This window comes from Gorilla gorilla, chromosome 14 (assembly GCF_029281585.2).
Source record: "Gorilla gorilla gorilla isolate KB3781 chromosome 14, NHGRI_mGorGor1-v2.1_pri, whole genome shotgun sequence".
Lineage (NCBI taxonomy): Eukaryota > Metazoa > Chordata > Mammalia > Primates > Hominidae > Gorilla > Gorilla gorilla.
Window position 1 is genome coordinate 18673399 of NC_073238.2, and position 27349 is coordinate 18700747.

The following is a 27349-nucleotide window of genomic DNA, read 5'->3' on the forward strand; positions in this document are numbered from 1 at the left end:
AATGGAATGGAATGGAATGGAATGGAATGGAATGGAATTGAGTGCAATGCAATGCAATGGAATGCAATGGAATGGAAAGGAATGGAATGGAATGGAATGGAATCTACCCGAGTAGAACGGAATGGAATGGAATTGAATGGAATGTAACCGAGTAGAACGGAACGGAATGGAATGGAATGGAATGGAATGGAATGCAATGGAATGGAATGGAATGGAATGGAATGGAATGGAATGGAATGGAATGGACACCAGTAGAATGGAATGGAATGGAATGGAATGGAATGGAATGGAATGGAATGGAATGGAATCTACCCGAGTAGAACGGAATGGAACGGATTGGAATGGAATGGAATGGACAGGAGCAGAACGGAATGGAATGCAATGGAATGGAATGGAATGTACCCGAGCAGAACGGAATGGAATTAAATGGAAATGGAAAGGGAATGGTAATGGAACGGGAATGGAAATGGAACGGGAACGGAAATGGAACGGGAATGGAAAGGGAACGGGAACGGAAACGGAACGAGAACGGAAATGGAACGGGAACGGAAACGGAACGGGAACGGAAATGGAACGGGAATGGTAATGGAACGGGAATGGAAATGGAACGGGAATGGAAATGGAACGGGAATGGAAATGGATCGGGAATGGAAATGGAACGGGAATGGTAATGGAACTGGAATGGAAATGGAACGGGAATGGAAAAGAAACGGGAATGGAAATGGAACGGGAATGGAAATGGAATGGGAATGGAAATGGAATGGAATGGAATGGAATGGAATGGAATGGAATGTAGCAGAGTGGAGTGGAGTGGAGTGGAGTGGAGTAGAGTGCACTGGAACGGAATGGAATGGAATGGAATGGAATGGAGAGGAACGGAATGTACCCGAGAAGCACGGAATGGAATGGAATGGAATGGAATGGAATGGAATGGAATGGAATGTACCGGAGTGGAGTGGAGTGGAATGGAGTGGAGTGGAGTGGAGTGGAGTGGAATGGAATGGAATGGAATGGAATGGAATGGAATGCAATGGAATGCAATGGAATGGAAAGGAATGGAATGGAATGGAATGGAATGGAATGGAATGGAATGGAATGGAATGGAATGGACACCAGTAGAATGGAATGGAATGGAATGGAATGGAATGGAATGGAATGGAATGGAATTCAATGGAATGGAATGGAATGGAATGGAATTCAATGGAATGGAATGGAATGGAATGGAATGGAATTCAATGGAATGGAATGGAATGGAATGGAATGCAATGGAATGGAATGGAATGGAATTCTATGGAATGGAATGGAGTGGAATGGAATGGAATCGAATGGAATTGAATGGAATCGAATGGAATCAAATGGGATCGAATGGAATGGAATGGAATAGAATGGAATCAACCCGAGTAGAAAGGAATGGAATGGAATGGAATGGAATGGGATGGAATGGAATGGAATGGAATGGAATGGAATGGAATGGAATGGAATGGAATGGAATGGAATTCAATGGAATGGAATGGAATGGAATGGAATGGAATGGAATGGAATGGAATGGAATGGAATAGAATGGAATCAACCCGAGTAGAACGGAATGGAATGGAATGGAATGGAATGGAATGGAATGGAATGGAATGGAATGGAATGGAATGTACCAAAGTAGAACGGAATGGAATGGAATGGAATGGAATGGAATGGAATGGAATGGAATGGAATGTACCCGAGTAGAACGGAATGGAATGGAATGGAATGGATTGGAATGGAATGGAATGGAATGGAATGGAATGTAACCGAGTAGAACGGAATGGAATGTAATTGAATGGAATGTAACCGAGTTGAACGGAACGGAATGGAATGGAATGGAATGGAATGGAATGGAATGGAATGGAATTGAGTGCAATGCAATGCAATGGAATGCAATGGAATGGAAAGGAATGGAATGGAATGGAATGGAATCTACCCGAGTAGAACGGAATGGAATGGAATTGAATGGAATGTAACCGAGTAGAACGGAACGGAATGGAATGGAATGGAATGGAATGGAATGGAATGGAATGCAATGGAATGGAATGGAATGGAATGGAATCTACCCGAGTAGAACGGAATGGAACGGAATGGAATGGAATGGAATGGAATGGAATGGAATGGAATCTACCCGAGTAGAACGGAATGGAACGGAATGGAATGGAATGGAATGGACGGGAGCAGAACGGAATGGAATGCAATGGAATGGAATGGAATGTACCCGAGCAGAACGGAATGGAATGAAATGGAAATGGAAAGGGAATGGAAATGGAACGGGAATGGAAATGGAACGGGAACGGAAATGGAACGGGAATGGAAATGGAACGGGAACGGAAACGGAACGAGAACGGAAATGGAACGGGAATGGTAACGGAACGGGAATGGAAATGGAACGGGAATGGAAAAGGAACGGGAATGGAAATGGATCGGGAATGGAAATGGAACGGGAATGGTAATGGAACTGGAATGGAAATGGAACGGGAATGGAAAAGAAACGGGAATGGAAATGGAACGGGAATGGAAATGGAATGGGAATGGAAATGGAATGGAATGGAATGGAATGGAATGGAATGGAATGTACCGGAGTGGAGTGGAGTGGAGTGGAGTGGAGTAGAGTGCACTGGAACGGAATGGAATGGAATGGAATGGAATGGAACGGAACGGAATGTACCCGAGAAGCACGGAATGGAATGGAATGGAATGGAATGGAATGGAATGGAATGTACCGGAGTGGAGTGGAGTGGAATGGAGTGGAGTGGAGTGGAGTGGAATGGAATGGAATGGAATGGAATGGAATGCAATGGAATGCAATGGAATAGAAAGGAATGGAATGGAATGGAATGGAATGGAATGGAATGGAATGGAATGGAATGGACACCAGTAGAATGGAATGGAATGGAATGGAATGGAATGGAATGGAATGGAATGGAATGGAATGGAATGGAATTCAATGGAATGGAATGGAATGGAATGGAATTCTATGGAATGGAATGGAATGGAATGGAATTCAATGGAATGGAATGGAATGGAATGGAATTCTATGGAATGGAATGGAGCGGAATCGAATGGAATCGAATGGAATCGAATGGAATGGAATGGAATAGAATGGAATCAACCCGAGTAGAACGGAACGGAACGCAACGGAACGGAACGGAACGGAACGGGACGGAAAGGAACGGAATGGAATGGAATGGAACGGAATTCCATGGAATGGAATGGAATGGAATGGAATGGAATGGAATGGAATGGAATGGAATGGAATTCAATGGAATGGAACGGAATGGATTGGAATGGAATGGAATAGAATGGAATCAACCCGAGTAGAACGGAACGGAACACAACGGAACGGAACGGAACGCAACGGAACGGAACGGAACGGAACGGAACGGAATGGAATGGAATGGAACGGAATTCAGTGGAATGGAATGGAATGGAATGGAATTCTATGGAATGGAATGGAATGGAATGAAATGGAATGGAATTCCATGGAATGGAATGGAATGGAATGGAATTCCATGGAATGGAATGGAATGGAATGGAATTCCATGGAATGGAATGGAATGGAATGGAATGGAATGGAATGGAATGGAATTCAATGGAATGGAATGGAGTGGAATGGAATGGAATCGAATGGAATTGAATGGAATCGAATGGAATCAAATGGGATCGAATGGAATGGAATGGAATAGAATGGAATCAACCCGAGTAGAACGGAATGGAATGGAATGGAATGGAATGGGATGGAATGGAATGGAATGGAATGGAATGGAATGGAATTCAATGGAATGGAATGCAATGGAATGGAATGGAATGGAATGGAATTCAATGGAATGGAATGGAACGGAATGGAATTCAATGGAATGGAATGGAATGGAATGGAATGGAATTCAATGGAATGGAATGGAATGGAATGGAATGGAATGGAATGGAATGGAATGGAATTCCATGGAATGGAATGGAATGGAATGGAATGGACACCAGTAGAATGGAATGGAATGGAATGGAATGGAATGGAATGGAATGGAATGGAATGGAATGGAATGGAATGGAATCTACCCGAGTAGAACGGAATGGAACGGAATGGAATGGAATGGAATGGACAGGAGCAGAACGGAATGGAATGCAATGGAATGGAATGGAATGTACCCGAGCAGAACGGAATGGAATGAAATGGAAATGGAAAGGGAATGGAAATGGAACGGGAATGGAAATGGAACGGGAACGGAAATGGAACGGGAATGGAAATGGAACGGGAACGGAAACGGAACGAGAACGGAAATGGAACGGGAACGGAAACGGAACGGGAACGGAAATGGAACGGGAATGGTAATGGAACGGGAATGGAAATGGAACGGGAATGGAAAAGGAACGGGAATGGAAATGGATCGGGAATGGAAATGGAACGGGAATGGTAATGGAACTGGAATGGAAATGGAACGGGAATGGAAAAGAAACGGGAATGGAAATGGAACGGGAATGGAAATGGAATGGGAATGGAAATGGAATGGAATGGAATGGAATGGAATGGAATGGAATGTACCGGAGTGGAGTGGAGTGGAGTGGAGTGGAGTAGAGTGCACTGGAACGGAATGGAATGGAATGGAATGGAATGGAATGGAACGGAACGGAATGTACCCGAGAAGCACGGAATGGAATGGAATGGAATGGAATGGAATGGAATGGAATGTACCGGAGTGGAGTGGAGTGGAATGGAGTGGAGTGGAGTGGAGTGGAGTGGAATGGAATGGAATGGAATGGAATGGAATGGAATGGAATGGAATGGAATGCAATGGAATGCAATGGAATAGAAAGGAATGGAATGGAATGGAATGGAATGGAATGGAATGGAATGGAATGGACACCAGTAGAATGGAATGGAATGGAATGGAATGGAATGGAATGGAATGGAATGGAATGGAATGGAATTCAATGGAATGGAATGGAATGGAATGGAATTCAATGGAATGGAATGGAATGGAATGGAATTCTATGGAATGGAATGGAATGGAATGGAATTCTATGGAATGGAATGGAGTGGAATCGAATGGAATCGAATGGAATCGAATGGAATGGAATGGAATAGAATGGAATCAACCCGAGTAGAACGGAACGGAACGCAACGGAACGGAACGGAACGGAACGGGACGGAAAGGAACGGAATGGAATGGAATGGAACGGAATTCCATGGAATGGAATGGAATGGAACGGAATTCCATGGAATGGAATGGAATGGAATGGAATGGAATGGAATGGAATGGAATGGAATTGAATGGAATCGAATGGAATCAAATGGGATCGAATGGAATGGAATGGAACAGAATGGAATCAACCCGAGTAGAACGGAATGGAATGGAATGGAATGGAATGGGATGGAATGGAATGGAATGGAATGGAATGGAATGGAATGGAATGGAATTCAATGGAATGGAATGGAATGGAATGGAATTCCATGGAATGGAATGGAATGGAATTCCATGGAATGGAATGGAATGGAATGGAATTCCATGGAATGGAATGGAACGGAATGGAATTCAATGGAATGGAATGGAACGGAATGGAATTCCATGGAATGGAATGGAATGGAATGGAATGGAATGGAATAGAATGGAATCAACCCGAGTAGAACGGAATGGAATGGAATGGAATGGAATGGAATGGAATGGAATGGAATGGAACGGAATGTACCAAAGTAGAACGGAATGGAATGGAATGGAATGGATTGGAATGGAATGGAATGGAATGGAATGGAATGTAACCGAGTAGAACGGAATGGAATGTAATTGAATGGAATGTAACCGAGTTGAACGGAACGGAATGGAATGGAATGGAATGGAATGGAATGGAATGGAATGGAATGGAATTGAGTGCAATGCAATGCAATGGAATGCAACGGAATGGAAAGGAATGGAATGGAATGGAATGGAATCTACCCGAGTAGAATGGAATGGAATGGAATTGAATGGAATGTAACCGAGTAGAACGGAACGGAATGGAATGGAATGGAATGGAATGGAATGCAATGGAATGGAATGGAATGGAATGGAATGGAATGGAATGCAATGGAATGGAATGGACACCAGTAGAATGGAATGGAATGGAATGGAATGGAATGGAATGGAATGGAATGGAATGGAATGGAATGGAATCTACCCGAGTAGAACGGAATGGAACGGAATGGAATGGAATGGAATGGACAGGAGCAGAACGGAATGGAATGCAATGGAATGGAATGGAATGTACCCGAGCAGAACGGAATGGAATGAAATGGAAATGGAAAGGGAATGGAAATGGAACGGGAATGGAAATGGAACGGGAACGGAAATGGAACGGGAATGGAAATGGAACGGGAACGGAAACGGAACGAGAACGGAAATGGAACGGGAACGGAAACGGAACGGGAACGGAAATGGAACGGGAATGGTAATGGAACGGGAATGGAAATGGAACGGGAATGGAAAAGGAACGGGAATGGAAATGGATCGGGAATGGAAATGGAACGGGAATGGTAATGGAACTGGAATGGAAATGGAACGGGAATGGAAAAGAAACGGGAATGGAAATGGAACGGGAATGGAAATGGAATGGGAATGGAAATGGAATGGAATGGAATGGAATGGAATGGAATGGAATGTACCGGAGTGGAGTGGAGTGGAGTGGAGTGGAGTAGAGTGCACTGGAACGGAATGGAATGGAATGGAATGGAATGGAATGGAACGGAACGGAATGTACCCGAGAAGCACGGAATGGAATGGAATGGAATGGAATGGAATGGAATGGAATGTACCGGAGTGGAGTGGAGTGGAATGGAGTGGAGTGGAGTGGAGTGGAGTGGAATGGAATGGAATGGAATGGAATGGAATGGAATGGAATGGAATGCAATGGAATGCAATGGAATAGAAAGGAATGGAATGGAATGGAATGGAATGGAATGGAATGGAATGGAATGGACACCAGTAGAATGGAATGGAATGGAATGGAATGGAATGGAATGGAATGGAATGGAATGGAATGGAATTCAATGGAATGGAATGGAATGGAATGGAATTCTATGGAATGGAATGGAATGGAATGGAATTCAATGGAATGGAATGGAATGGAATGGAATTCTATGGAATGGAATGGAGTGGAATCGAATGGAATCGAATGGAATCGAATGGAATGGAATGGAATAGAATGGAATCAACCCGAGTAGAACGGAACGGAACGCAACGGAACGGAACGGAACGGAACGGGACGGAAAGGAACGGAATGGAATGGAATGGAACGGAATTCCATGGAATGGAATGGAATGGAACGGAATTCCATGGAATGGAATGGAATGGAATGGAATGGAATGGAATGGAATTGAATGGAATCGAATGGAATCAAATGGGATCGAATGGAATGGAATGGAACAGAATGGAATCAACCCGAGTAGAACGGAATGGAATGGAATGGAATGGAATGGGATGGAATGGAATGGAATGGAATGGAATGGAATGGAATGGAATGGAATTCAATGGAATGGAATGGAATGGAATGGAATTCCATGGAATGGAATGGAATGGAATGGAATTCAATGGAATGGAATGGAACGGAATGGAATTCCATGGAATGGAATGGAATGGAATGGAATGGAATGGAATAGAATGGAATCAACCCGAGTAGAACGGAATGGAATGGAATGGAATGGAATGGAAAGGAATGGAATGGAATGGAACGGAATGTACCAAAGTAGAACGGAATGGAATGGAATGGAATGGATTGGAATGGAATGGAATGGAATGGAATGGAATGTAACCGAGTAGAACGGAATGGAATGTAATTGAATGGAATGTAACCGAGTTGAACGGAACGGAATGGAATGGAATGGAATGGAATGGAATGGAATGGAATGGAATGGAATTGAGTGCAATGCAATGCAATGGAATGCAACGGAATGGAAAGGAATGGAATGGAATGGAATGGAATCTACCCGAGTAGAATGGAATGGAATGGAATTGAATGGAATGTAACCGAGTAGAACGGAACGGAATGGAATGGAATGGAATGGAATGGAATGCAATGGAATGGAATGGAATGGAATGGAATGGAATGGAATGGAATGGAATGGACACCAGTAGAATGGAATGGAATGGAATGGAATGGAATGGAATGGAATGGAATGGAATCTACCCGAGTAGAACGGAATGGAACGGAATGGAATGGAATGGAATGGACAGGAGCAGAACGGAATGGAATGCAATGGAATGGAATGGAATGTACCCGAGCAGAACGGAATGGAATGAAATGGAAATGGAAAGGGAATGGAAATGGAACGGGAATGGAAATGGAACGGGAACGGAAATGGAACGGGAATGGAAATGGAACGGGAACGGAAACGGAACGAGAACGGAAATGGAACGGGAACGGAAACGGAACGGGAACGGAAATGGAACGGGAATGGTAATGGAACGGGAATGGAAATGGAACGGGAATGGAAAAGGAACGGGAATGGAAATGGATCGGGAATGGAAATGGAACGGGAATGGTAATGGAACTGGAATGGAAATGGAACGGGAATGGAAAAGAAACGGGAATGGAAATGGAACGGGAATGGAAATGGAATGGGAATGGAAATGGAATGGAATGGAATGGAATGGAATGGAATGGAATGTACCGGAGTGGAGTGGAGTGGAGTGGAGTGGAGTGGAGTGCACTGGAACGGAATGGAATGGAATGGAATGGAATGGAATGGAACGGAACGGAATGTACCCGAGAAGCACGGAATGGAATGGAATGGAATGGAATGGAATGGAATGGAATGTACCGGAGTGGAGTGGAGTGGAATGGAGTGGAGTGGAGTGGAGTGGAGTGGAATGGAATGGAATGGAATGGAATGGAATGGAATGGAATGGAATGCAATGGAATGCAATGGAATAGAAAGGAATGGAATGGAATGGAATGGAATGGAATGGAATGGAATGGAATTCAATGGAATGGAATGGAGTGGAATGGAATGGAATCGAATGGAATTGAATGGAATCGAATGGAATCAAATGGGATCGAATGGAATGGAATGGAATAGAATGGAATCAACCCGAGTAGAACGGAATGGAATGGAATGGAATGGAATGGGATGGAATGGAATGGAATGGAATGGAATGGAATGGAATTCAATGGAATGGAATGCAATGGAATGGAATGGAATGGAATGGAATTCAATGGAATGGAATGGAACGGAATGGAATTCAATGGAATGGAATGGAATGGAATGGAATGGAATTCAATGGAATGGAATGGAATGGAATGGAATGGAATTCCATGGAATGGAATGGAATGGAATGGAATGGACACCAGTAGAATGGAATGGAATGGAATGGAATGGAATGGAATGGAATGGAATGGAATGGAATGGAATGGAATGGAATGGAATCTACCCGAGTAGAACGGAATGGAACGGAATGGAATGGAATGGAATGGACAGGAGCAGAACGGAATGGAATGCAATGGAATGGAATGGAATGTACCCGAGCAGAACGGAATGGAATGAAATGGAAATGGAAAGGGAATGGAAATGGAACGGGAATGGAAATGGAACGGGAACGGAAATGGAACGGGAATGGAAATGGAACGGGAACGGAAACGGAACGAGAACGGAAATGGAACGGGAACGGAAACGGAACGGGAACGGAAATGGAACGGGAATGGTAATGGAACGGGAATGGAAATGGAACGGGAATGGAAAAGGAACGGGAATGGAAATGGATCGGGAATGGAAATGGAACGGGAATGGTAATGGAACTGGAATGGAAATGGAACGGGAATGGAAAAGAAACGGGAATGGAAATGGAACGGGAATGGAAATGGAATGGGAATGGAAATGGAATGGAATGGAATGGAATGGAATGGAATGGAATGTACCGGAGTGGAGTGGAGTGGAGTGGAGTGGAGTAGAGTGCACTGGAACGGAATGGAATGGAATGGAATGGAATGGAATGGAACGGAACGGAATGTACCCGAGAAGCACGGAATGGAATGGAATGGAATGGAATGGAATGGAATGGAATGTACCGGAGTGGAGTGGAGTGGAATGGAGTGGAGTGGAGTGGAGTGGAGTGGAATGGAATGGAATGGAATGGAATGGAATGGAATGGAATGGAATGCAATGGAATGCAATGGAATAGAAAGGAATGGAATGGAATGGAATGGAATGGAATGGAATGGAATGGAATGGAATGGACACCAGTAGAATGGAATGGAATGGAATGGAATGGAATGGAATGGAATGGAATGGAATGGAATGGAATTCAATGGAATGGAATGGAATGGAATGGAATTCTATGGAATGGAATGGAATGGAATGGAATTCAATGGAATGGAATGGAATGGAATGGAATTCTATGGAATGGAATGGAGTGGAATCGAATGGAATCGAATGGAATCGAATGGAATGGAATGGAATAGAATGGAATCAACCCGAGTAGAACGGAACGGAACGCAACGGAACGGAACGGAACGGAACGGGACGGAAAGGAACGGAATGGAATGGAATGGAACGGAATTCCATGGAATGGAATGGAATGGAATGGAATTCCATGGAATGGAATGGAATTCCATGGAATGGAATGGAATGGAATGGAATGGAATGGAATGGAATGGAATTCAATGGAATGGAATGGAATGGAATGGAATTCAATGGAATGGAATGGAATGGAATGGAATGGAATGGAATGGAATTCAATGGAATGGAATGGAATGGAATGGAATGGAATGGAATGGAATGGAATGGAATGGAATGGAATGGAATCGAATGGAATTGAATGGAATCGAATGGAATCAAATGGGATCGAATGGAATGGAATGGAACAGAATGGAATCAACCCGAGTAGAACGGAATGGAATGGAATGGAATGGAATGGGATGGAATGGAATGGAATGGAATGGAATGGAATGGAATGGAATGGAATTCAATGGAATGGAATGGAATGGAATGGAATGGAATGGAATGGAATGGAATGGAATTCAATGGAATGGAATGGAACGGAATGGAATTCAATGGAATGGAATGGAATGGAATGGAATAGAATGGAATCAACCCGAGTAGAACGGAACAGAACGCAACGGAACGGAACGGAACGGAACGGGACGGAAAGGAACGGAATGGAATGGAATGGAACGGAATTCCATGGAATGGAATGGAATGGAATGGAATGGAATGGAATGGAATTCAATGGAATGGAATGGAATGGAATGGAATGGAATGGAATGGAATGGAATGGAATGGAATTCTATGGAATGGAACGGAATGGATTGGAATGGAATGGAATAGAATGGAATCAACCCGAGTAGAACGGAACGGAACACAACGGAACGGAACGGAACGCAACGGAACGGAACGGAACGGAACGGAACGGAATGGAATGGAATGGAACGGAATTCAGTGGAATGGAATGGAATGGAATGGAATTCTATGGAATGGAATGGAATGGAATGGAATGGAATTCCATGGAATGGAATGGAATGGAATGGAATGGAATGGAATGGAATGGAATGGAATTCAATGGAATGGAATGGAGTGGAATGGAATGGAATCGAATGAAATTGAATGGAATCGAATGGAATCAAATGGGATCGAATGGAATGGAATGGAATAGAATGGAATCAACCCGAGTAGAACGGAATGGAATGGAATGGAATGGAATGGGATGGAATGGAATGGAATGGAATGGAATGGAATGGAATTCAATGGAATGGAATGGAATGGAATGGAATGGAATGGAATGGAATTCAATGGAATGGAATGGAACGGAATGGAATGGAATGGAATGGAATGGAATGGAATGGAATTCAATGGAATGGAATGGAATGAAATGGAATGGAATGGAATGGAATGGAATGGAATTCCATGGAATGGAATGGAATGGAATGGAATTCAATGGAATGGAATGGAATGGAATCGAATGGAATGGAATGGAATGGAATGGAATGGAATGGAATGGAATAGAATGGAATCAACCTGAGTAGAACGGAATGGAATGGAATGGAATGTAATGGAATGGAATGGAATGGAATGGAATGGAATGGAATGGAATGTAATGGAATGGAATGGAATGGAATGGAATGGAATGGAATGTACCAAAGTAGAACGGAAAGGAATGGAATGGAATGGAATGGAATGGAATGGAATGGAACGGAATGTACCCGAGTAGAACGGAATGGAATGGAATGGAATGGATTGGAATGGAATGGAATGGAATGGAATGGAATGTAACCGAGTAGAACGGAATGGAATGTAATTGAATGGAATGTAACTGAGTTGAACGGAACGGAATGGAATGGAATGGAATGGAATGGAATGGAATGGAATGGAATGGAATGGAATTGAGTGCAATGCAATGCAATGGAATGCAATGGAATGGAAAGGAATGGAATGGAATGGAATGGAATCTACCCGAGTAGAACGGAATGGAATGGAATTGAATGGAATGTAACCGAGTAGAACGGAACGGAATGGAATGGAATGGAATGGAATGCAATGGAATGGAATGGAATGGAATGGAATGGAATGGAATGGAATGGAATGGAATGGACACCAGTAGAATGGAATGGAATGGAATGGAATGGAATGGAATGGAATGGAATGGCATGGAATGGAATGGAATGGAATGGAATCTACCCGAGTAGAACGGAATGGAACGGATTGGAATGGAATGGAATGGACAGGAGCAGAACGGAATGGAATGCAATGGAATGGAATGGAATGTACCCGAGCAGAACGGAATGGAATGAAATGGAAATGGAAAGGGAATGGAAATGGAACGGGAATGGAAATGGAACGGGAACGGAAATGGAACGGGAATGGAAATGGAACGGGAACGGAAACGGAACGAGAACGGAAATGGAACGGGAACGGAAACGGAACGGGAACGGAAATGGAACGGGAAGGGAAATGGAACGGGAAGGGAAATGGAACGGGAACGGAAACGGAACGAGAACGGAAATGGAACGGGAACGGAAACGGAACGGGAACGGAAATGGAACGGGAATGGTAACGGAACGGGAATGGAAATGGAACGGGAATGGAAAAGGAACGGGAATGGAAATGGATCGGGAATGGAAATGGAACGGGAATGGTAATGGAACTGGAATGGAAATGGAACGGGAATGGAAAAGAAACGGGAATGGAAATGGAACGGGAATGGAAATGGAATGGGAATGGAAATGGAATGGAATGGAATGGAATGGAATGTACCGGAGTGGAGTGGAGTGGAGTGGAGTGGAGTAGAGTGCACTGGAACGGAATGGAATGGAATGGAATGGAATGGAACGGAACGGAATGTACCCGAGAAGCACGGAATGGAATGGAATGGAATGGAATGGAATGGAATGGAATGTACCGGAGTGGAGTGGAGTGGAATGGAGTGGAGTGGAGTGGAGTGGAGTGGAATGGAATGGAATGGAATGGAATGGAATGGAATGGAATGGAATGGAATGCAATGGAATGCAATGGAATGGAAAGGAATGGAATGGAATGGAATGGAATGGAATAGAATGGAATGGAATGGACACCAGTAGAATGGAATGGAATGGAATGGAATGGAATGGAATGGAATGGAATGGAATGGAATGGAATTCAATGGAATGGAATGGAATGGAATGGAATTCAATGGAATGGAATGGAATGGAATGGAATGGAATGGAATGGAATAGAATGGAATGGAATGGACACCAGTAGAATGGAATGGAATGGAATGGAATGGAATGGAATGGAATGGAATGGAATGGAATTCAATGGAATGGAATTCAATGGAATGGAATGGAATGGAATGGAATGTACCGGAGTGGAGTGGAGTGGAGTGGAGTGGAGTAGAGTGCACTGGAACGGAATGGAATGGAATGGAATGGAATGGAATGGAACGGAAAGGAATGTACCCGAGAAGCACGGAATGGAATGGAATGGAATGGAATGGAATGGAATGGAATGTACCGGAGTGGAGTGGAGTGGAATGGAGTGGAGTGGAGTGGAGTGGAGTGGAATGGAATGGAATGGAATGGAATGGAATGGAATGGAATGGAATGCAATGGAATGCAATGGAATAGAAAGGAATGGAATGGAATGGAATGGAATGGAATGGAATGGAATGGAATTCAATGGAATGGAATGGAGTGGAATGGAATGGAATCGAATGGAATTGAATGGAATCGAATGGAATCAAATGGGATCGAATGGAATGGAATGGAATAGAATGGAATCAACCCGAGTAGAACGGAATGGAATGGAATGGAATGGAATGGGATGGAATGGAATGGAATGGAATGGAATGGAATGGAATTCCATGGAATGGAATGCAATGGAATGGAATGGAATGGAATGGAATTCAATGGAATGGAATGGAACGGAATGGAATTCAATGGAATGGAATGGAATGGAATGGAATGGAATTCAATGGAATGGAATGGAATGGAATGGAATGGAATTCCATGGAATGGAATGGAATGGAATGGAATGGACACCAGTAGAATGGAATGGAATGGAATGGAATGGAATGGAATGGAATGGAATGGAATGGAATGGAATGGAATCTACCCGAGTAGAACGGAATGGAACGGAATGGAATGGAATGGAATGGACAGGAGCAGAACGGAATGGAATGCAATGGAATGGAATGGAATGTACCCGAGCAGAACGGAATGGAATGAAATGGAAATGGAAAGGGAATGGAAATGGAACGGGAATGGAAATGGAACGGGAACGGAAATGGAACGGGAATGGAAATGGAACGGGAACGGAAACGGAACGAGAACGGAAATGGAACGGGAACGGAAACGGAACGGGAACGGAAATGGAACGGGAATGGTAATGGAACGGGAATGGAAATGGAACGGGAATGGAAAAGGAACGGGAATGGAAATGGATCGGGAATGGAAATGGAACGGGAATGGTAATGGAACTGGAATGGAAATGGAACGGGAATGGAAAAGAAACGGGAATGGAAATGGAACGGGAATGGAAATGGAATGGGAATGGAAATGGAATGGAATGGAATGGAATGGAATGTACCGGAGTGGAGTGGAGTGGAGTGGAGTGGAGTAGAGTGCACTGGAACGGAATGGAATGGAATGGAATGGAATGGAATGGAACGGAAAGGAATGTACCCGAGAAGCACGGAATGGAATGGAATGGAATGGAATGGAATGGAATGGAATGTACCGGAGTGGAGTGGAGTGGAATGGAGTGGAGTGGAGTGGAGTGGAGTGGAATGGAATGGAATGGAATGGAATGGAATGGAATGGAATGGAATGCAATGGAATGCAATGGAATAGAAAGGAATGGAATGGAATGGAATGGAATGGAATGGAATGGAATGGAATGGAATGGACACCAGTAGAATGGAATGGAATGGAATGGAATGGAATGGAATGGAATGGAATGGAATGGAATGGAATGGAATGGAATTCAATGGAATGGAATGGAATGGAATGGAATTCTATGGAATGGAATGGAATGGAATGGAATTCAATGGAATGGAATGGAATGGAATGGAATTCTATGGAATGGAATGGAGTGGAATCGAATGGAATCGAATGGAATCGAATGGAATGGAATGGAATAGAATGGAATCAACCCGAGTAGAACCGAACGGAACGCAACGGAACGGAACGGAACGGAACGGGACGGAAAGGAACGGAATGGAATGGAATGGAACGGAATTCCATGGAATGGAATGGAATGGAATGGAATTCCATGGAATGGAATGGAATGGAATGGAATGGAATGGAATGGAATGGAATGGAATTCAATGGAATGGAATGGAATGGAATGGAATTCAATGGAATGGAATGGAATGGAATGGAATGGAATGGAATGGAATGGAATGGAATGGAATTGAGTGCAATGCAATGCAATGGAATGCAATGGAATGGAAAGGAATGGAATGGAATGGAATGGAATCTACCCGAGTAGAACGGAATGGAATGGAATTGAATGGAATGTAACCGAGTAGAACGGAACGGAATGGAATGGAATGGAATGGAATGCAATGGAATGGAATGGAATGGAATGGAATGGAATGGAATGGAATGGAATGGAATGGACACCAGTAGAATGGAATGGAATGGAATGGAATGGAATGGAATGGAATGGAATGGAATGGAATGGAATGGAATCTACCCGAGTAGAACGGAATGGAACGGATTGGAATGGAATGGAATGGACAGGAGCAGAACGGAATGGAATGCAATGGAATGGAATGGAATGTACCCGAGCAGAACGGAATGGAATGAAATGGAAATGGAAAGGGAATGGAAATGGAACGGGAATGGAAATGGAACGGGAACGGAAATGGAACGGGAATGGAAATGGAACGGGAACGGAAACGGAACGAGAACGGAAATGGAACGGGAACGGAAACGGAACGGGAACGGAAATGGAACGGGAAGGGAAATGGAACGGGAAGGGAAATGGAACGGGAACGGAAACGGAACGAGAACGGAAATGGAACGGGAACGGAAACGGAACGGGAACGGAAATGGAACGGGAATGGTAACGGAACGGGAATGGAAATGGAACGGGAATGGAAAAGGAACGGGAATGGAAATGGATCGGGAATGGAAATGGAACGGGAATGGTAATGGAACTGGAATGGAAATGGAACGGGAATGGAAAAGAAACGGGAATGGAAATGGAACGGGAATGGAAATGGAATGGGAATGGAAATGGAATGGAATGGAATGGAATGGAATGTACCGGAGTGGAGTGGAGTGGAGTGGAGTGGAGTAGAGTGCACTGGAACGGAATGGAATGGAATGGAATGGAATGGAACGGAACGGAATGTACCCGAGAAGCACGGAATGGAATGGAATGGAATGTACCGGAGTGGAGTGGAGTGGAATGGAGTGGAGTGGAGTGGAGTGGAGTGGAGTGGAATGGAATGGAATGGAATGGAATGGAATGGAATGGAATGGAATGCAATGGAATGCAATGGAATGGAAAGGAATGGAATGGAATGGAATGGAATGGAATAGAATGGAATGGAATGGACACCAGTAGAATGGAATGGAATGGAATGGAATGGAATGGAATGGAATGGAATGGAATGGAATGGAATGGAATTCAATGGAATGGAATGGAATGGAATGGAATTCAATGGAATGGAATGGAATGGAATGGAATGGAATGGAATGGAATAGAATGGAATGGAATGGACACCAGTAGAATGGAATGGAATGGAATGGAATGGAATGGAATGGAATGGAATGGAATGGAATGGAATGGAATGGAATGGAATGGAATTCAATGGAATGGAATGGAATGGAATGGAATGTACCGGAGTGGAGTGGAGTGGAGTGGAGTGGAGTAGAGTGCACTGGAACGGAATGGAATGGAATGGAATGGAATGGAATGGAACGGAAAGGAATGTACCCGAGAAGCACGGAATGGAATGGAATGGAATGGAATGGAATGGAATGGAATGTACCGGAGTGGAGTGGAGTGGAATGGAGTGGAGTGGAGTGGAGTGGAGTGGAATGGAATGGAATGGAATGGAATGGAATGGAATGGAATGGAATGCAATGGAATGCAATGGAATAGAAAGGAATGGAATGGAATGGAATGGAATGGAATGGAATGGAATGGAATGGAATGGACACCAGTAGAATGGAATGGAATGGAATGGAATGGAATGGAATGGAATGGAATGGAATGGAATGGAATGGAATGGAATTCAATGGAATGGAATGGAATGGAATGGAATTCTATGGAATGGAATGGAATGGAATGGAATTCAATGGAATGGAATGGAATGGAATGGAATTCTATGGAATGGAATGGAGTGGAATCGAATGGAATCGAATGGAATCGAATGGAATGGAATGGAATAGAATGGAATCAACCCGAGTAGAACCGAACGGAACGCAACGGAACGGAACGGAACGGAACGGGACGGAAAGGAACGGAATGGAATGGAATGGAACGGAATTCCATGGAATGGAATGGAATGGAATGGAATTCCATGGAATGGAATGGAATGGAATGGAATGGAATGGAATGGAATGGAATGGAATTCAATGGAATGGAATGGAATGGAATGGAATTCAATGGAATGGAATGGAATGGAATGGAATGGAATGGAATGGAATGGAATGGAATGGAATTGAGTGCAATGCAATGCAATGGAATGCAATGGAATGGAAAGGAATGGAATGGAATGGAATGGAATCTACCCGAGTAGAACGGAATGGAATGGAATTGAATGGAATGTAACCGAGTAGAACGGAACGGAATGGAATGGAATGGAATGGAATGCAATGGAATGGAATGGAATGGAATGGAATGGAATGGAATGGAATGGAATGGAATGGACACCAGTAGAATGGAATGGAATGGAATGGAATGGAATGGAATGGAATGGAATGGAATGGAATGGAATGGAATCTACCCGAGTAGAACGGAATGGAACGGATTGGAATGGAATGGAATGGACAGGAGCAGAACGGAATGGAATGCAATGGAATGGAATGGAATGTACCCGAGCAGAACGGAATGGAATGAAATGGAAATGGAAAGGGAATGGAAATGGAACGGGAATGGAAATGGAACGGGAACGGAAATGGAACGGGAATGGAAATGGAACGGGAACGGAAACGGAACGAGAACGGAAATGGAACGGGAACGGAAACGGAACGGGAACGGAAATGGAACGGGAAGGGAAATGGAACGGGAAGGGAAATGGAACGGGAACGGAAACGGAACGAGAACGGAAATGGAACGGGAACGGAAACGGAACGGGAACGGAAATGGAACGGGAATGGTAACGGAACGGGAATGGAAATGGAACGGGAATGGAAAAGGAACGGGAATGGAAATGGATCGGGAATGGAAATGGAACGGGAATGGTAATGGAACTGGAATGGAAATGGAACGGGAATGGAAAAGAAACGGGAATGGAAATGGAACGGGAATGGAAATGGAATGGGAATGGAAATGGAATGGAATGGAATGGAATGGAATGTACCGGAGTGGAGTGGAGTGGAGTGGAGTGGAGTAGAGTGCACTGGAACGGAATGGAATGGAATGGAATGGAATGGAACGGAACGGAATGTACCCGAGAAGCACGGAATGGAATGGAATGGAATGTACCGGAGTGGAGTGGAGTGGAATGGAGTGGAGTGGAGTGGAGTGGAGTGGAGTGGAATGGAATGGAATGGAATGGAATGGAATGGAATGGAATGGAATGCAATGGAATGCAATGGAATGGAAAGGAATGGAATGGAATGGAATGGAATGGAATAGAATGGAATGGAATGGACACCAGTAGAATGGAATGGAATGGAATGGAATGGAATGGAATGGAATGGAATGGAATGGAATGGAATGGAATTCAATGGAATGGAATGGAATGGAATGGAATTCAATGGAATGGAATGGAATGGAATGGAATGGAATGGAATGGAATAGAATGGAATGGAATGGACACCAGTAGAATGGAATGGAATGGAATGGAATGGAATGGAATGGAATGGAATGGAATGGAATGGAATGGAATGGAATGGAATGGAATGGAATTCAATGGAATGGAATGGAATGGAATGGAATGTACCGGAGTGGAGTGGAGTGGAGTGGAGTGGAGTAGAGTGCACTGGAACGGAATGGAATGGAATGGAATGGAATGGAATGGAACGGAACGGAATGTACCCGAGAAGCACGGAATGGAATGGAATGGAATGGAATGGAATGGAATGGAATGTACCGGAGTGGAGTGGAGTGGAATGGAGTGGAGTGGAGTGGAGTGGAATGGAATGGAATGGAATGGAATGGAATGGAATGGAATGGAATGCAATGGAATGCAATGGAATAGAAAGGAATGGAATGGAATGGAATGGAATGGAATGGAATGGAATGGAATGGAATTCAATGGAATGGAATGGAGTGGAATGGAATGGAATCGAATGGAATTGAATGGAATCGAATGGAATCAAATGGGATCGAAGGGAATGGAATGGAATAGAATGGAATCAACCCGAGTAGAACGGAATGGAATGGAATGGAATGGAATGGGATGGAATGGAATGGAATGGAATGGAATGGAATGGAATTCAATGGAATGGAATGCAATGGAATGGAATGGAATGGAATGGAATTCAATGGAATGGAATGGAACGGAATGGAATTCAATGGAATGGAATGGAATGGAATGGAATGGAATTCAATGGAATGGAATGGAATGGAATGGAATGGAATTCCATGGAATGGAATGGAATGGAATGGAATGGACACCAGTAGAATGGAATGGAATGGAATGGAATGGAATGGAATGGAATGGAATGGAATGGAATGGAATCTACCCGAGTAGAACGGAATGGAACGGAATGGAATGGAATGGAATGGACAGGAGCAGAACGGAATGGAATGCAATGGAATGGAATGGAATGTACCCGAGCAGAACGGAATGGAATGAAATGGAAATGGAAAGGGAATGGAAATGGAACGGGAATGGAAATGGAACGGGAACGGAAATGGAACGGGAATGGAAATGGAACGGGAACGGAAACGGAACGAGAACGGAAATGGAACGGGAACGGAAACGGAACGGGAACGGAAATGGAACGGGAATGGTAATGGAACGGGAATGGAAATGGAACGGGAATGGAAAAGGAACGGGAATGGAAATGGATCGGGAATGGAAATGGAACGGGAATGGTAATGGAACTGGAATGGAAATGGAACGGGAATGGAAAAGAAACGGGAATGGAAATGGAACGGGAATGGAAATGGAATGGGAATGGAAATGGAATGGAATGGAATGGAATGGAATGGAATGGAATGTACCGGAGTGGAGTGGAGTGGAGTGGAGTGGAGTAGAGTGCACTGGAACGGAATGGAATGGAATGGAATGGAATGGAATGGAACGGAACGGAATGTACCCGAGAAGCACGGAATGGAATGGAATGGAATGGAATGGAATGGAATGGAATGTACCGGAGTGGAGTGGAGTGGAATGGAGTGGAGTGGAGTGGAGTGGAGTGGAATGGAATGGAATGGAATGGAATGGAATGGAATGGAATGGAATGCAATGGAATGCAATGGAATAGAAAGGAATGGAATGGAATGGAATGGAATGGAATGGAATGGAATGGAATGGACACCAGTAGAATGGAATGGAATGGAATGGAATGGAATGGAATGGAATGGAATGGAATGGAATGGAATGGAATGGAATTCAATGGAATGGAATGGAATGGAATGGAATTCTATGGAATGGAATGGAATGGAATGGAATTCAATGGAATGGAATGGAATGGAATGGAATTCTATGGAATGGAATGGAGTGGAATCGAATGGAATCGAATGGAATCGAATGGAATGGAATGGAATAGAATGGAATCAACCCGAGTAGAACGGAACGGAACGCAACGGAACGGAACGGAACGGAACGGGACGGAAAGGAACGGAATGGAATGGAATGGAACGGAATTCCATGGAATGGAATGGAATGGAATGGAATTCCATGGAATGGAATGGAATGGAATGGAATGGAATGGAATGGAATGGAATGGAATTCAATGGAATGGAATGGAATGGAATGGAATTCAATGGAATGGAATGGAATGGAATGGAATGGAATGGAATTCAATGGAATGGAATGGAATGGAATGGAATGGAATGGAATGGAATGGAATGGAATTCAATGGAATGGAATGGAGTGGAATGGAATGGAATCGAATGGAATTGAATGGAATCGAATGGAATCAAATGGGATCGAATGGAATGGAATGGAACAGAATGGAATCAACCCGAGTAGAACGGAATGGAATGGAATGGAATGGAATGGGATGGAATGGAATGGAATGGAATGGAATGGAATGGAATTCAATGGAATGGAATGGAATGGAATGGAATGGAATTCAATGGAATGGAATGGAATGGAATGGAATGGAATGGAATGGAATGGAATGGAATTCAATGGAATGGAATGGAACGGAATGGAATTCAATGGAATGGAATGGAATGGAATGGAATAGAATGGAATCAACCCGAGTAGAACGGAACAGAACGCAACGGAACGGAACGGAACGGAACGGGACGGAAAGGAACGGAATGGAATGGAATGGAACGGAATTCCATGGAATGGAATGGAATGGAATGGAATGGAATGGAATGGAATGGAATTCAATGGAATGGAATGGAATGGAATGGAATGGAATGGAATGGAATGGAATGGAATGGAATGGAATTCTATGGAATGGAACGGAATGGATTGGAATGGAATGGAATAGAATGGAATCAACCCGAGTAGAACAGAACGGAACACAACGGAACGGAACGCAACGGAACGGAACGGAACGGAACGGAACGGAATGGAATGGAATGGAACGGAATTCAGTGGAATGGAATGGAATGGAATGGAATTCTATGGAATGGAATGGAATGGAATGGAATGGAATTCCATGGAATGGAATGGAATGGAATGGAATGGAATGGAATGGAATGGAATGGAATTCAATGGAATGGAATGGAGTGGAATGGAATGGAATCGAATGAAATTGAATGGAATCGAATGGAATCAAATGGGATCGAATGGAATGGAATGGAATAGAATGGAATCAACCCGAGTAGAACGGAATGGAATGGAATGGAATGGAATGGGATGGAATGGAATGGAATGGAATGGAATGGAATGGAATTCAATGGAATGGAATGGATTGGAATGGAATGGAATGGAATGGAATGGAATTCAATGGAATGGAATGGAACGGAATGGAATGGAATGGAATGGAATGGAATTCAATGGAATGGAATGGAATGGAATGGAATGGAATGGAATGGAATGGAATGGAATGGAATTCCATGGAATGGAATGGAATGGAATGGAATTCAATGGAATGGAATGGAATGGAATGGAATGGAATGGAATGGAATGGAATAGAATGGAATCAACCTGAGTAGAACGGAATGGAATGGAATGGAATGTAATGTAATGGAATGGAATGGAATGGAATGGAATGGAATGGAATGTACCAAAGTAGAACGGAAAGGAATGGAATGGAATGGAATGGAATGGAATGGAACGGAATGTACCCGAGTAGAACGGAATGGAATGGAATGGAATGGATTGGAATGGAATGGAATGGAATGGAATGGAATGTAACCGAGTAGAACGGAATGGAATGTAATTGAATGGAATGTAACTGAGTTGAACGGAACGGAATGGAATGGAATGGAATGGAATGGAATGGAATGGAATGGAATTGAGTGCAATGCAATGCAATGGAATGCAATGGAATGGAAAGGAATGGAATGGAATGGAATGGAATCTACCCGAGTAGAACGGAATGGAATGGAATTGAATGGAATGTAACCGAGTAGAACGGAACGGAATGGAATGGAATGGAATGGAATGCAATGGAATGGAATGGAATGGAATGGAATGGAATGGAATGGAATGGAATGGACACCAGTAGAATGGAATGGAATGGAATGGAATGGAATGGAATGGAATGGAATGGAATGGAATGGAATGGAATGGAATGGAATGGAATGGAATCTACCCGAGTAGAACGGAATGGAACGGATTGGAATGGAATGGAATGGACAGGAGCAGAACGGAATGGAATGCAATGGAATGGAATGGAATGTACCCGAGCAGAACGGAATGGAATGAAATGGAAATGGAAAGGGAATGGAAATGGAACGGGAATGGAAATGGAACGGGAACGGAAATGGAACGGGAATGGAAATGGAACGGGAACGGAAACGGAACGAGAACGGAAATGGAACGGGAACGGAAACGGAACGGGAACGGAAATGGAACGGGAAGGGAAATGGAACGGGAAGGGAAATGGAACGGGAACGGAAACGGAACGAGAACGGAAATGGAACGGGAAAGGAAACGGAACGGGAACGGAAACGGAACGGGAACGGAAATGGAACGGGAATGGTAACGGAACGGGAATGGAAATGGAACGGGAATGGAAAAGGAACGGGAATGGAAATGGATCGGGAATGGAAATGGAACGGGAATGGTAATGGAACTGGAATGGAAATGGAACGGGAATGGAAAAGAAACGGGAATGGAAATGGAACGGGAATGGAAATGGAATGGGAATGGAAATGGAATGGAATGGAATGGAATGGAATGTACCGGAGTGGAGTGGAGTGGAGTGGAGTGGAGTAGAGTGCACTGGAACGGAATGGAATGGAATGGAATGGAATGGAATGGAATGGAATGGAATGGAATGCAATGGAATGCAATGGAATGGATAGGAATGGAATGGAATGGAATGGAATGGAATAGAATGGAATGGAATGGACACCAGTAGAATGGAATGGAATGGAATGGAATGGAATGGAATGGAATGGAATGGAATGGAATGGAATGGAATTCAATGGAATGGAATGGAATGGAATGGAATGGAATGGAATGGAATGGAATGGAATGGAATGGAATGGAATGGAATGGAATGGAATGGAATAGAATGGAATGGAATGGACACCAGTAGAATGGAATGGAATGGAATGGAATGGAATGGAATGGAATGGAATGGAATGGAATGGAATGGAATGGAATTCAATGGAATGGAATGGAATGGAATGGAATTCAATGGAATGGAATGGAATGGAATGGAATTCAATGGAATGGAACGGAATGGATTGGAATGGAATGGAATAGAATGGAATCAACCCGAGTAGAACGGAACGGAACACAACGGAACGGAACGGAACGCAACGGAACGGAACGGAACGGAACGGAACGGAATGGAATGGAATGGAACGGAACTCAGTGGAATGGAATGGAATGGAATGGAATTCTATGGAATGGAATGGAATTGAATGGAATGGAATTCCATGGAATGGAATGGAATGGAATGGAATGGAATGGAATTCAATGGAATGGAATGGAGTGGAATGGAATGGAATCGATTGGAATTGAATGGAATCGAATGGAATCAAATGGGATCGAATGGAATGGAATGGAATAGAATGGAATCAACCCGAGTAGAATGGAATGGAATGGAATGGAATGGAATGGGATGGAATGGAATGGAATGGAATGGAATGGAATGGAATTCCATGGAATGGAATGGAATGGAATGGAATGGAATTCCATGGAATGGAATGGAATGGAATGGAATGGAATGGAATGGAATTCAATGGAATGGAATGGAACGGAATGGAATGGAATGGAATGGAATGGAATGGAATGGAATTCAATGGAATGGAATGGAATGGAATGGAATGGAATGGAATGGAATGGAATTCCATGGAATGGAATGGAATGGAATGGAATTCTATGGAATGGAAAGGAATGGAATCGAATGCAATGGAATGGAATGGAATGGAATGGAATGGAATGGAATAGAATGGAATCAACCTGAGTAGAACGGAATGGAATGGAATGGAATGTAATGGAATGGAATGGAATGGAATGGAATGGAATGGAATGGAATGTACCAAAGTAGAACGGAAAGGAATGGAATGGAATGGAATGGAATGGAATGGAATGGAACGGAATGTACCCGAGTAGAACGGAATGGAATGGAATGGAATGGATTGGAATGGAATGGAATGGAATGGAATGTAACCGAGTAGAACGGAATGGAATGTAATTGAATGGAATGTAACTGAGTTGAACGGAACGGAATGGAATGGAATGGAATGGAATGGAATGGAATGGAATGGAATTGAGTGCAATGCAATGCAATGGAATGCAATGGAATGGAAAGGAATGGAATGGAATGGAATGGAATCTACCCGAGTAGAACGGAATGGAATGGAATTGAATGGAATGTAACCGAGTAGAACGGAACGGAATGGAATGGAATGGAATGGAATGCAATGGAATGGAATGGAATGGAATGGAATGGAATGGAATGGAATGGAATGGAATGGACACCAGTAGAATGGAATGGAATGGAATGGAATGGAATGGAATGGAATGGAATGGAATGGAATGGAATCTACCCGAGTAGAACGGAATGGAACGGATTGGAATGGAATGGAATGGACAGGAGCAGAACGGAATGGAATGCAATGGAATGGAATGGAATGTACCCGAGCAGAACGGAATGGAATGAAATGGAAATGGAAAGGGAATGGAAATGGAACGGGAATGGAAATGGAACGGGAACGGAAATGGAACGGGAATGGAAATGGAACGGGAACGGAAACGGAACGAGAACGGAAATGGAACGGGAACGGAAACGGAACGGGAACGGAAATGGAACGGGAATGGTAATGGAACGGGAATGTAAATGGAACGGGAATGGAAATGGAACGGGAATGGAAATGGATCGGGAATGGAAATGGAACGGGAATGGTAATGGAACTGGAATGGAAATGGAACGGGAATGGAAAAGAAACGGGAATGGAAATGGAACGGGAATGGAAATGGAATGGGAATGGAAATGGAATGGAATGGAATGGAATGGAATGGAATGGAATGGAATGTACCGGAGTGGAGTGGAGTGGAGTGGAGTGGAGTAGAGTGCACTGGAACGGAATGGAATGGAATGGAATGGAATGGAACGGAACGGAATGTACCCGAGAAGCACGGAATGGAATGGAATGGAATGGAATGGAATGGAATGGAATGGAATGGAATGTACCGGAGTGGAGTGGAGTGGAATGGAGTGGAGTGGAGTGGAGTGGAGTGGAATGGAATGGAATGGAATGGAATGGAATGGAATGGAATGGAATGGAATGGAATGCAATGGAATGCAATGGAATGGAAAGGAATGGAATGGAATGGAATGGAATGGAATGGAATGGAATGGACACCAGTAGAATGGAATGGAATGGAATGGAATGGAATGGAATGGAATGGAATGGAATTCAATGGAATGGAATGGATTGGAATGGAATGGAATGGAATGGAATGGAATGTAACCGAGTAGAACGGAATGGAATGTAATTGAATGGAATGTAACCGAGTTGAACGGAACGGAATGGAATGGAATGGAATGGAATGGAATGGAATGGAATGGAATGGAATTGAGTGCAATGCAATGCAATGGAATGCAATGGAATGGAAAGGAATGGAATGGAATGGAATGAAATCTACCCGAGTAGAACGGAATGGAATGGAATTGAATGGAATGTAACCGAGTAGAACGGAATGGAATGTAATTGAATGGAATGTAACCGAGTTGAACGGAACGGAATGGAATGGAATGGAATGGAATGGAATTGAATGGAATGGAATGGAATGGAATGGAATTGAGTGCAATGCAATGCAATGGAATGCAATGGAATGGAATGGAATGGAATGGAATGGAATGGAATCTACCCGAGTAGAACGGAATGGAATGGAATTGAATGGAATGTAACCGAGTAGAACGGAACGGAATGGAATGGAATGGAATGGAATGGAATGCA